At 47.1% G+C, this 13,626-nt stretch overlaps 1 long non-coding RNA gene across 1 annotated transcript in view; it reads right to left on the bottom strand.

Moving 5' to 3' along the window:
• Positions 1-1,045: 1,045 nt before the first annotated feature.
• Positions 1,046-13,626, bottom strand: part of LOC109323776 — a 15,268-nt gene continuing 2,687 nt past the window's right edge. Inside the window, exon 3 of the long non-coding RNA XR_002104757.1 lies at positions 1,046-1,286. This is a non-coding gene — a long non-coding RNA (uncharacterized LOC109323776). The remainder of the gene's footprint in view (positions 1,287-13,626) is intronic.

The raw sequence follows: 13,626 nt of genomic DNA, 5'->3' as shown, positions 1-13,626 counted from the left end.
AGGATAAAATTCCTAAGCCCCCTGCCCCTTCCCCTCCCCCCCCCCAATGGAAGCCCTCTGCCTCATCATAACTTACTGTTTTTAATTCATTTTAATAATTAAATTAACATAAATTATTTAAAATGTATAGCCTATAAATTGTCTTCTGGATATTTGTGATAAAGATGGGACCAGTCAATTCTGATATATGGGCCTGTTGTCACAGGTCATCATCACCAACTGGAATCTTAGTTAAGTAAATCAGGACCCTGTAATCCTTAATAATGTCTATAGTGCCACCAAAGAAATTGGACTACTTGCCTGAGTAAGGCTTACCCTCTTAAACATGAATGCAGGTCCTTCTTAATGGCAAACTGAACAATAACATACAAGAATGCGGGTAGAAACCAGAGACATATAAAAGCCAGCATGTTCTCCTATCCTAGCTGTTCACGTGTAATAAGCAATATTACTCCCAGACATTAATGTATTTACTATAACGCACCTCTCTGGGAGGGGTATTGAAGGCAAAGGAGGAACTTGGTGGACTAGTTTATTTGCCTCCAGACTGGTTACTTTGCTTATTTTATAGGCTTTTTTGTCTCATAATCAAATGAACACAAATTGGAGTGCTAGGCAGACCCATTTCCATACCCTTCCTTCTTTTCTTTGTGTACATCATTTTTAGATATACTAATCCTCCCACAAGGCGAGGCCATTATTTCACGGTAATTAACATAGAATAACAAACTTGTAAACTGTGAGCAGATTTGATTTGGAACATGTTGATAAATTTGGCACCAGAAAATGGGTCACTGATTATATTTCCTCTCTGCATCTGGTACTTGTTGTTCACTTTTTGCTACAATGCCAGGAACACAGGTGCTAAAATTGAGCACTATAGCTATGGATTTATGTGTCTATCTAGCATTCAGCACACAATACCTTAAAGTTAGCTTTCACCTTTTGATAGAGCTATTAAGTTGAATTATTACTTTTTAAGGTTTGTCTCTCTCCTCTATACCCCCAAGAAAGAAAAGAAATCACCCAAACAGATTTGTGCGTATGAAGAGAATGAAACAAAGAATTTAATCATAACACTAGTGAATGGTTTTCAGACTGACATCTGTACATTAAGAATATGTAAAAATACCAATTTCATGCTCTGACAACTTATTCTGCATTGGTGGTGGGATAATACCATGGGAATGCCAAATGTCAAAGTATTACATAATGTCGTCTGAGGAGCCATCACTGGGAATTCCTTCAGGGAAATTTTCCACAAAAAAAGAGACAAAAATGAGGAGCTGCCAAAAGAAAATAAAAATTGTGAGGTCAAAGTTAAAAAATATTGATAGTGCAGTCTAAAATCTATGTACCTGAATTATTTTCCAGTATTAAATTCTTGTCCTTTTATTTCTATCCAGGGATGGGACTCTCACACACTCTTTTGAGAAGCTACAGATAAATTCAGATGTGACAAAATGGGTTTCCTCCTGTCTGCCCCCCCCGCCCCCCAACTCCCGGGCATGCACTTTTAAATACATTTTTAGCAGTCCTGGAAAGTACCAACATGAGACCTGGAGCCCACCTTTTCTTATTATGAACAGCATAGGGAAGCAGGGCAGAAGGAACATTTTTCTTTCTGGTGGAGCTACTTTTTTGTAGAGAAGAATAGTTTGGTCTGCATATCCATTTAGCCAGACTCCCATCTGCTGACAATTGTGAAAAGGATGCAGGCTCCCAGTTAGGACAAATGTCACATTTGGAATTTATACACCATGCCTGCAATCTCAACTCTGTTGTGCATGCCCCACCAACAAGCCCATTTCACCTGCTTTGGTCACACTCCCATATGGGTCACTAGCGATATTCATCTTTCAGCCCCTTCTCTATTGCTTTGTGTTGCAAGGCATGTAAGTTCTGCCCTTTTAGGTTTTTCTAAGTTTACCCATGACCGTAGAATCTGAGTACCATCTACCAAAACCAAGAAGGAAACTGAAACACTGCATCAGAGATATTGTTCTGTCTGCTTTTATTAATGACTCTTTTCTTGAAGCTTATGGATTGAATTTTTATATTCAGTTTCTAAGGAATTTTGCAATAAGTTGACTGCACTTACAGCATTTCATTGATTGGACAGGTACTAGGGTGGCACTGGCACTAAGGTACATGGTTGATAGTTTAGAGGTTGCAAGCTTGATGCTGTGGCAAAATCACTCATGATGTGGCCCTATCAGATACTAACAAGTCTGTGAATTCTGCTAATGTTAAATTTACAAGGAGATGGGAAAAAGAGTTGATTAAGCTGTTCAAAATCTTATTTGGTGGGCAAGATCTTGACTTCCTTGGGAAAAAGGAAGATGTTTGGCAGAAACAGTCAAATGCTAAAATATTTATGGTTGACAACAACAACAACAACAACCACCATTATATTTCATATCCTTTTCCTTTAGACTAATATGGCTACAACCTGAAACATCATATTAGGGGTTATGTTTTTTTCATTGCAAAGTCAGCAATTTTCTTGGAAAGGAGGCATTCTGTGTGAAAAGTTTCATTTAATTCAAAATCCTCAGTTTTCTAATTGAAAAAAAAAAAAGTTTTGACTTCTGGTTGCCTATGCAGAGAACAGGATGTATTTATGCAGGCTCCTCTTTGTGAGGATAGGGAGCGATAAAAACCAAGCGAAGACTAGTATGAGAGCAGTATGCCCTTTGTTCATGTCAGTGCACTCCCCACATCAGCCCTAGCCCTACTTCAGCTCCAGGCCTAGCGCTTGCTGCTTCAACACTTATTCTCGCTGACATCCTGTCACACTTTTAGCTTCTTTCATTCCTTGGCATCTCAGAACAGCAGAGACTTTCTATGCCTGAAGAAGGGTGACTGCACCCAAAAGCTTGCAAAGAACTTTCTTCCAACTACTCACTTGGTCTAATAAAAGATATCACATCTCCTCAAAGAAACATGTCTGCTGCTTCAACACTCACATCAGACCCAACTCCATTTTTCATCCCTTTAGTTCCTTTCCACAGCCCATCAGTTTCTCTTTTCTCCCTTGCTGTCTTCTTTCCTCTCATTCTTTTTGCCCCTTCTGCATATTATCCTGTCCCCAAGCTCTTTTCCCTGCATTCCCCAGCTGCTGCAGCTGCTGCTGCTGCTGCCCTCACCTCCCTCTCATTCCCTCCTTGCCTCTCTACTCATTTTCTTTAACTGCTACCTCCTCCTACACCTAGCCCTTCCTCTCCCCTTTAAAGCCCCTTGTGCTCCCCCCAGTCCACTGAGCTCCTCCACCTGGGAAGGCCCCACTCCTCCCTTCCCCCACCACCTGCTGTTCTGCTCCTCAGCTGAGTGGAGCGCAGAAACTGTAATTAACAGGCTATGAAGCACTGTAGAGCTAAGTGCTAAGGAGCTCAATAATTACACTCCCTCCCTCTCCCGCTGCTTCCTCTGAAGCTGCAGAGTGCAGCAGTGGGAAGAGGAGGAGCAGATCAGGTGGGGGGTGGGAATTTAATTAACTTCTGAAGTGCTACTGCCCCTGCTCCACTCAGCTGAGGATGAGGGGAGATTGGAGCTAGGCTGTAGGGATGGGCAGGAGCCCAGCATGTTGAATCAATCCAGCATAACTCTGCTAAGTGTGACCCTTCACCAATAAGCTACCATAAGATTTGCATTCCTGCATCAGAGAAGTGAACCAGAGGCCAGATGAAAGTCTTCCCACTGTCTTCAGAGGGCCTTGGATCAGGCCCCAGTATCATGCCAATGCACACCATCCAGTGACTTCCATGCCACTAAAGTCTGGCTTATTAATTTTTCCTTTAATTGAAATGCAACATTTTTAAAACATCATTTTATAGTGATTTATGCAAGGCATCCTTCCACCATGCAAACCAGATACAAGGAAAGTGATGAGAAAGTAATGGCAAAGTTTATAAATACCTTTCCCTAATCTTTTGAATTTATAATGAGGTAGGAGGTTGTTTTTGTTTTCCTCTTTCACTGTTTCTCTTCAGTAGCCCTATAATGGCCTTATAAACTATTCAGTTTTCTGCAGGTCTACGTTCCTGGAGGCCTCTATGAGAGGTCTAATTCTGTGAGGTGCTGAACATTATGGGCACCTATACACATAACAGATCTCTGCTTAGATGTGTGCTAATTAGTTGACTCTCCTACTACTTAGCACTCTCCAGCTGCCTCTGTATGAACGACGCGTGCCCCTAGAGGCTGGGGGACATGGTGACCGCCTGCAAGTGGCAGCGGCGATGTTGGCTGTGGGGGCACGGTGGCAGCGAGGTAGGATCTCCCGCAGGCAGCTGTGGTGATGTCAGTGGTGGGGCCAGGCCAAGTGGGGAACTCCTGCAGGCAGTGGCAGTGGCAGTGGCAGTGGCAGGGGGCTGGCAAGCACCGAGCAGCGGTCAGTGACCACCCGCAGACACCGCCAGCAGCGGTGGCCAGCAGAGATCAGGGGCCTCCTGCAGGTGCCGCCAGCAGTGTCAGCGGTGCTATTCACAGGAGCTACACTGCCAATCTCAGGGGGTGCATGTGCAACCATGTGCACACCCTACAGGTTGCCATTGAGCCTCTGCATCATGTGCTGTGGCAGGGCACCTTTGGTGCCTGCCACTTTAAGCGCCAGAATAGGCAGCAGAGCAGCCTGTAGGTGACCACATTCTCTATCAGGAGTCACATGGCCAGCAGGAGGCTGCCTGATTGGAAAGAGGGTCCAGCTGCTAGAGATAAGAGCAGGACCTGAGTAGTAGGGTCAGCAATTACTGCAAGCAGCTGGAGGGGGAACATCACCCAGCTGGAGCTGCTGTTCATGTAACAACCTGGAGGGAAGGGCATGAACTATGGGGATGGAGGAGGTTCCTGGTCCTGGGGAATGACCTGAAACTCCACCCTACTGGGGTTGGATGGTGTGGTGAAGCTGCTTGTAGCAAGGCAGCTTCCAGGAAATGTCACACTTGTTCCTCCCTAGTAAAAGGCAAGTATAGGGCACTGGAAAGCCTGAGACCCCATTGCCCTGCAGGTGACCCCATGGAAGGGAAAGGCTAGAGGAGCACACCCTCAGGGGCCCAGGGCCACTGAGTGGGGCCTGAGGTGGGACCCAGGTCCATTGTGTGGGGCCTGGAGACAGGTCCAGATATGTCTGCAGACACCTGAGAACCAAGTGGGCCATAGGCCAAGGGTGGGATCCAGGCATGACTGCAAACGCCTGAAGTCATGGAGTGTAAGGCCCCATAGCCCCAGTGAGGGGGCAGGGTAGTGTCCAGTGGCCATGTAGAGTAGGGCCTCATGGGCCGATTGGAGTGGTGGTAGCTGTGTAGAGTAGGGCCATAGGGGGCCTGAAGGACTGCACATAGACTGTCCAGATTAGCTGGAGTAGAGGCCCTAGTGAGAGGGCAGAAGGCCCAGGCACATCTGAAGATGCCTGAGGCAGGGTTTGTACTTTGGATGCCATCTGTGAGGCATGGGACACAGTATAAGGGCAGGTTCAGAGCCATGTATAACACTCTAGGCATCAGGGCATAAAACGGGCAGCCTCCCACATTATTACATCTTCTTTTAAACATCAAGCCGTGGCAGAAGACAAGGCAGACTGCCCCAGACAGGTGGGCAGGCTGACCTTGTGACCGGGCTCATGACTTCCCTGTCACTCGTGTATTCAGCATCCCCACATTTCAAAATGGTGGCAGGGGTGCTTTAACTAAAGTTTGTCGAACAAGCTTTAGATAAAGCACCCCTGTTGCTGTTTTGAAGTGCAAGACACTGAACACACATGATGCTGTGGGTGTTTTAATTAGAGTGGCTCTCAGAGCATCTCTAATTAAAGTGCCCCTGCTCCCACCCCAGAACACATGTATAGATGCCCTATTATAGCTTTATCCCTCACAACACTTCAAACTGGCTTCCTTTTAAGGAACTTGAGTTGTCTCATTGGCTTCAGTGGAACCATTCACATGCCTAAGTGTTTTGTGGAATCAGATTAGAGTGTTTAGCACTGGGCGCTATGGAGACCAAGAAGCAGAAATGTACAGCAGGACGTTATCTACTAAAAATGTGGGATCCCCAAGACTGCTGATACTGAAATTATGTAGCAACATTGCCATCACTTGACGTCATCTGATGAAGGAGGCTGTAGCCTATGAAAGTTTATGCTTCTCTGCATGAGTTATTCTATTAGATGCCATTCTGCCCTGCCTCCTGCCTAACTTCAGACTAACAAGGACTTAATTATCTCTCTCTACATAATATGTAACCCTCAAAATCCTGCATTAAAATAATATTTTAAGGTTGTAAAGTCAAGTGCTCAAACCTTAGGAAATGTGAAAATTCAAGTTGCCTGCGCAACCTTAATTTAAGCTCTCATGCACATGCATCATGATCCAGTTTTAACTGCAAGATAACAGATTCATTTTCTGAAGGTCCCCAGAAAAGGTCAACATAACTTTTAACATGGTCAAAACAATGTATTTTTCTTTAGCTCTGCTCCCAGGTTTCAGGCTGAAACTTTCTGAGATTTTTCCAGAAAAAAGATTAGCATGAGGTAGCCACCCAGCGTAGAACATTTTGTCCCAAGCTGCTACAAGGTAGAAGCAATGAAAAATAGGATCTTAATAGGAAAAGTGTCAGGCCACCTTAATAAGTGGTGACACCAGGAACACCAACTCCACCTGTAATAGAAAGGAGGGTTATGTCTGACTGTTAAGGACTATTAAGTTACCAAACAACTTGGATTTTCCCACCTAGTTGTAGACCCCATCACCCAGTTCCCCACAGCTGTCTGAAATGCTGTTTTTGAAAAAAAGCTGACATCCATCTTGCCATGGATCCTTTTTGACAGTTTTGTCCAGTACTATGAAGCCATCCTTCAGGCACAGTTCCTGGGGCAGCTACTGGCAGTATTGAAATGCCAGGCAGCTGTGGAACCCAGAGCTGGTCCAGAGGTCCAGAGTGGTAAGAGCTGAAGGAAAGACCGGCTCAGTTGCAATGAGCCGAACTTGGGAGTTCTACAAAACCAGTATATCAATGGGGGTTCTATGTATCATCGGGCACCATCTACTGGCACTTTATCATTTACATATGCACCCCTCTCGTTTTCGTTTTTTTTTTTCAGAGCCCTCTGTAACACAGGGCTTCCCTGTAGAGTCCCGCTCCCCACTATGTTCCCTACAATCTGCCAGGTTCTGAGTAAAACTGGTTTCTTCTTTGAGGGGGTGGGAAGAGCAGGAGGGAGAAGCAAAATTGTCCTTCCTCCCACCAACACACCCAGAGACAATAAATGCACACAACCCCTAGCTCCACCTACATGACTGCTCCTGGAGATTTCTGGGTCTTGAATTGCTAAAATTCAGTCTACAGTTTAGAAAACTTAGACAGTGACTGAATATTTTTGATGCTTAGCAAACTCGCAATTGTGTGTGTGTGTGTGTGTGTGTGTGTGGCGGGGGGGGGGTTATAAATCCTGGAATGTGCCTCCCTCTGGCCTATTGGTATGGTATCCTGAGTACTTTAACCATCTCCCAGATTCCTAAGTAGGGACAGAAAGGGTAAGGAAGGGCTAGCAATTAAAAGCAGTAGTTTAAGATATTGTGAACCCACAATTTGGCATCCTGCCTTGTTAAAGACTTCTTTGGTCACCCTAGGTAAGATTCACAAAGATATAGGCAGGCTCCTGGTTCACAAGAGCAATAACATCTAGACTCCTGGCTCCCATTCTGGACTCTATAGTGCTGAATCAAATACCTAAGCTTCCCATACAATGTTCGGGAAGAATGAGGTGCCTACATATGGGATTTGCAGTAGCCGGGACACAAACTGGGGTGCTGCCTAAGATAGCTAATAGGTGATTCTGAAGACTGGGGTGTATCTGAAATCATCATTCTCTGGGGTGTAGGTGTCTAGGTCTTGATGCACAAAAGCAACTCTATCTATTTACAATGCATAGTTCTGAATCAATTTTTGGAATTAGCTACTCAAGTAATTTCTTTCAAAAAAACAGATCAGGGATCACACTTTTATAATGACTTCGTGGCTAGACCACCCACCCAAAATTGGATCTTATGCCCTCTTCAACCTCTGGGGGTCAAAGCTACATTGCTTGAAAGTACCCTAACCACTATGCTTTAGGCTCTTCTTGAATGTTTTAGGTTGACTTTTGAATGTTTTAGGTTGGTCATAGTGCAGGTACCCCTCCTCAGGAGCAAAATCCAAGGACAGATCTCTGGCTCAGTACTGATAAGAAGTGGAGATGTGACAAGAGTGCCACACTGGACTTACTCCCTGCCTTGAAGCTTACTAGAATTCTATCTTTGGCAGCTGTCATCAGGAATGTATGTGCTACAGCTAAAAAGTCTTCTCTTCTTCTCTCACTTGTCCTGTCTGAACAGGGTCACTGTTGAGGATCCTTGCTCTCGACTGGCTTTGGTCATACATATCATCTTTTTCAAACTCCTTTCATGTCTCTCTCCACTATCTCTCTCCACCTCCTCTTTGGTCTTCCCCTTCCCCTTCTCCCTAGTAGTGCTATTCTGGTAACTTCTTTTCCCACATATTCTTCCGGACTTCTTTGAACAGGCCCATATCATTCCATGCCAGTTTTCTCTCTTGTACTTTCTTAGATGTTTGTACTACCTTCACTGATCCTCTGGTGTAAGTATTCCTCACTTTATCTATCTTCATTGCTCCACACATCCATTGGAGCATTCTTCTCTCTTTCACATTCAGTCTCCTTTCTTGAGTCTTCTTCAGGGGCCATGTCTCTGCTCCATACAATAGCACTAGATGCACATGTCTTGTAGACTTTACCCTTCAGTTTCACTGATACTGTCCTATTGCATAATATTCCTGTCTTCAATTTCCAGTTCATCCACCCTGCTGTTATTCAATGGTTCAACTTTTCATCTAACTCTGTATTCAGCTGAATGGTTGACCCCCAGATACTTGAACTTGTCAACTTTTCAAACTTGTTTTTTATTGATTATCACATTTTCAACATCAAGTACTTCAGAGAAATCATAGTGCATATATTCTGTTTTGAATCGACTAATCTTTATTCCTCTTTTCTCTAGTACTTCTCTCCATCCAATCTAGCTTGCACTTCCTCTAAACTCTCAGTGTAAGTGACCACATCATCTGCAAGCATCATATTCCAGGGTGGTCTCCTTATTTGTTCAGTAAACACATCCATCATGACCACGAACAGGAACAGGCTCAAAGCTGACCCTTGATGAATGCCCATCTTCACTTCAAAACTCTTTGTCTCTCCTGAGCTGCTCCTCACTTCCATTGTACACTTCTAATATGTTCTGACACATTTCTCCGGCACCTCCTTAACTCTCAGATACTCCCATACTTCCTCCCTGGGTACACAATTGTAGGCTTTCTCCAGATTAATAAAAAATAAATGGATATCTTTACAACCTTCCCTGTACTTTTCCTACCATCTCTCTTACTGCAAAAACTGGATCCATGGTTCTTTTCCCTGGCATGAATCCATAATGGTCTTCTCCAATAACCACTTCAGTTCTTAACCAATTTTCCACCACACTTTCCCATGCTTCTGAAGTATGAGAAATCAATTTGACTCCCCAGTAGTCGTCACAATCCTGGATATCACCTTTCTATGTGAATATTGGCATGAACACACTCCCTCTCCATTCATCTGGCATCTTCTCCATTGCAAATATTGCTTTAAACAGCTTCTGCAATATATCAATTCCTTCTTCCGCCAAGACTTTTTCCAACCTTCCTCTGGTATATCATCAGCTCCTGTTTCTTTCCCATTCTTCATTTTATTCAATGTTCTTTTCACCTCCATTCTGCTGATGTCAGTCACCATGCCTTGTTTTTCTGTGGCATTTGCTTCAGAACTTCTTGGGTTCTCTTTGTTCATCAGATCTTCAAAATAGCTCTTCCACCTGCCCTTAATTTCTTCTTCACTTGTCAACAGTCTCCTAGATTCATCTTTGACCATTCTCACATGTGTCGTATCCCCTGTCAATCTCTCTCTTTCTTTTGTTCCTCTTTTGTTTCTAGTCTTTGGTACAAATCATCCATTGCAACATTATTGGCCTTAGCAGTGGTCCTCTTTGAAGCATACAAAGTGGAGAGGAAGAAGGCAAAGTCTAGAGAGTCCCCTGTATTTTTCCATTTCTTACATTTCTCCTTCTCCCTTACCGCTGCCTGGCCCTCATTCCACCATCATGTTTCCTTCCTGACAGGCATCTTTCCAGATAACACTGCACAGATTTCTGGCCTCTGCCCAGGCAGCCAGGGCACCCATGCCCCAGGACACTGCCAGGAGCCACACATCCTCACCATCAGCAGGAATAGACTCAGGCTGCCAAGCACATCTGCCCCACCCACCCAGTAAACCTCACACTGCTGTGAGGGCCGTCTTCACCTCTGCCCCCTCTCCCTGTCACACTCCCCTGGGCTCCAGGTTCTCCCCCCCACAGCATACAGGGAGGTGGGAGATAGTGTAAAACTTTATTGAGCAACATGTTCCCCCTTAGCTAGGCAGGCACAGGCCTCTTGTATACAAACGAACATGTCAATGATGGCAGTGATGTCATCCTCCATTGCAGGGGGCAGGGATGTACAGCACAGCTACAGGTAGCCCCCCAGGCAGTGGCAGAGGTTGTGGGGCACATGATCAAAGCTCAGGGTCCCATGCCAGGTTGTCAGGTGTGCCTGGGACACCAAAGTGAACAGCAGCAGCAGGGCATAGTGGGTTGGGCACCTCTTGGTTTGTGCAAACCACTTCTCATGGCACACCTGGTATACTCTCAGCAGGGACACGCTCAGAGTGCAGGGCTGGCATGTCGGGGCAGGGGGGAGGGGCTGGCCCCCAGTGGGGGATCTCTCTGGAAAGGCCCCCTGGGGGGAGGGGGGAGCCACCACCAGCCCCGCATCCCAGTCAACCAGAAGCCCCTAAGCCCAGGCACTGGGGGCTTGGCAGCAGTGCAGAATACAGGCTAGCCTACAGGAGGAGAAATCGAGAAAGTAGGTCTGGAGCCATGGCAGCAGGTTCTGCCAGAAGCCATGCCTTTCCTGACCTCAGAAAGGGGTGGGGAAGGCAGGCTGCCTGTGGCCAGCACCCAGCAGCCCTGCCTGTCCTTCTGGAGTGAGCAGGGACAGGGGGCTCAGCCAGCAGCTGCCTGGGCCAGGGCCTGCCCAGCTAACTTGCCATGGTCCATGGGCACCCATGCATGCACAAACCCCAATCTGAGGCCAAGCAGCATACAGTCCCCTGGTACTGAGTTTGTGAGAGTTTGCAACATTTCTGAGATAACAAACAGCCTTTTTCTCTTGGCTCTGTAGGTCTTGCAGCTGCACATGGAGACGTACCAGCTGGCAGCCAGGATGCACTTCCAGGGTCACTCTCATCCACAGCCCTTCGTATGCAGCAGGGGACCCAGGACTGGACCTGACTGCAGGACCACCTGGTCACAGTGGCCAAGGAATGGCTGGTGGACTTGTGGGTCTCACACACAGAGGACATCACGTATGAGCAGAGGAGGGACACACACAAGGAGAAGAGGCTCGTGCATGAGAAGAAGAGGGTCCAACAAAGATACCAGGCAGATCAGGAGTTCCAGGACAGGCTCCTGGCCCTTTTGAGGAGAGGAACTGGAGATCCAGAAGCAGCAGGCTGCCATGGTGGCCAGGGCAGTGGAGGCCACAGTGTGCGCACCTGCAGAGGTGCGGCCAGAGGCTAGGGTGCTGAGTGTGTCCCCCCAGGCTCTACCCCCTAGCCGCTGCCACCACGCTGCTCCCCACCCCAGAAGGGCTCACACAGCACTGTACAGGGTTGCATGGGGAAGAAGGTGCTTTATTGGTGGTGGGTAGGATGGATGATGAAGGGGCTCTGTGGGGAGGGAGGAAAGGGGGTAATGGGGTCTGGTGTTGGGGAGGGATAGACGAGGAGGTCTGTTTTTGTGGAAGGGAATAATGTGCTTTTCTGAGAACTGTCTGCAGTGAGACTAAAGGCCAGCCCCACCGCACAGAGGGGAGTGCAGGAGGAGATTGCCATCCAGTGCCTCTTGCACCTGGTGCCCTCGCCCCTGCTGCCGGGTGAGTGGCTTGCCCAAGGCCTTCGGGTGTGGGGGCTGTCGCTGTTGTTGCCACCCCAGCTGGCATTCCCAGTGCCAGGTGTCCTCTGTCTGCTGCACCTTCCCTGCCCAGGTCTCATGAAATGGCTCTTCCTGGGCCTTGCAGATGTTATGCAGCACACAGGCTGTGACAATGACCCAGGAGATAATTGGCCTTGGCGATCTCAAAGTGGGGCAGTGAGGATGTACCAGTGTCCCTCCAAGCAGGAAAAGGTGCACTCCACCAGTGCACAGATCCAGCCAAGGCACCTGTTGAAGTGCCTTGCTTGAGCAGGGAAATGGCCAGCCAGGTAGTGCGGAAGGGCCACCACATGATGGTAGCCTGCTGCTCCAGATGTGGACGGAGCTGGTTGAGGAGCTCCTAAAAGGTGGCCTTGGTCATGCAAGCCACTGCTTGACTCCAGCCATTGCTTGTCATCCCAGGTATGCTGAACAACATGCAGTTACCAGTCCTGGCTATCTGGGCGGGCCCATAGGTGGTGGGGTTGGAGGCCTAGGAGTGAGTTGATGGCACTGGTAATGGCATCCAGTTGTGCCTCATTGGTGTCCCTGCTGGGGTTCGAGCAGCAGCATGGGGTCTGGTCAGCTGCAGCGCAGTGGCAGGAACCCTGAGATGGTGAGGTGAGCCTGCTCCGGGCCAGAAAGGCAGGTGGCCAGGGAGCAAGGAGCAGGGTTGACTTTTAAAGATGGTCCCCAGCCGCAGAGCAGCTCAACAGCATTCATTCCCAGACTCCTGCCACTGTGGAGCTAGTAAGAGCCAATACCATAGAAAACAATAAGTTCTTGTTCCAAACATGTCCACACCCAAAAAGCCTGTACTATTACAGTAGTGACACTTCTACAGTGTCTGAAGAAGGATGGGCTGATGCTGCAGAGCTGTGGGCTCTCCCTTTTTGTGGCCTCAGATAAATCCAGTGGGTCAGAATGGAGTCTGTTCATAGAAGTGAAGAGATCATCTTCCTTGGAGAAACCAATTCTCTAATTTTCCCTCCCAGTGCAAAACCATGTCCTCTGCTGCCCCTAATGTCCAGAGAATCACTGAAGTATCATTGTGCACCTCACTCTTTCATTACAGACTAATCAGGGTAATATATCCATTACAGAATCTCACTGAAAAATAGTGGCAAGGAGCATGCATCTTACAAGTTGCTCTATTTTTAAATTTTACTTCAAAGTACTAACTAGGTGAGATCATAGGGTTGCAGGAAAGGAAGGCTGTGAGGAACCTGACAGGAGCATCTAATTCAGCCCCCCACTCAAGGCAGGAGCATCTCTGGTGAAATCATCCCAGCCAAGTGTCTGCTTAAACTTAAAGGGGAAGATGAGGGCAGAGGAAACATCAGGAGCCAGGTGTCCAAGGACAGTGGTCGCTCCTTAAGGAGACGATCCTCCAAGCCCAAAGGAAGGTAATCCCAACAAGGATCAAAGGGAGCGGGAGAGCACACAAGCCTCCGTGGCTCACCAAAAGCATCCGGGAATGTCTCCTTGCTAAAAAGGAGGCTTACACCCAATGGAAAGAAGGGGTCATCAC

Source organism: Crocodylus porosus, unplaced genomic scaffold, assembly GCF_001723895.1.
Source record: "Crocodylus porosus isolate Cpor-Errol unplaced genomic scaffold, CroPor_comp1, whole genome shotgun sequence".
In the NCBI taxonomy this organism is placed as follows: domain Eukaryota; kingdom Metazoa; phylum Chordata; order Crocodylia; family Crocodylidae; genus Crocodylus; species Crocodylus porosus.
Note: the sequence above shows the minus strand (reverse complement) of the source record. Positions and strands in the feature narration are given on the sequence as shown.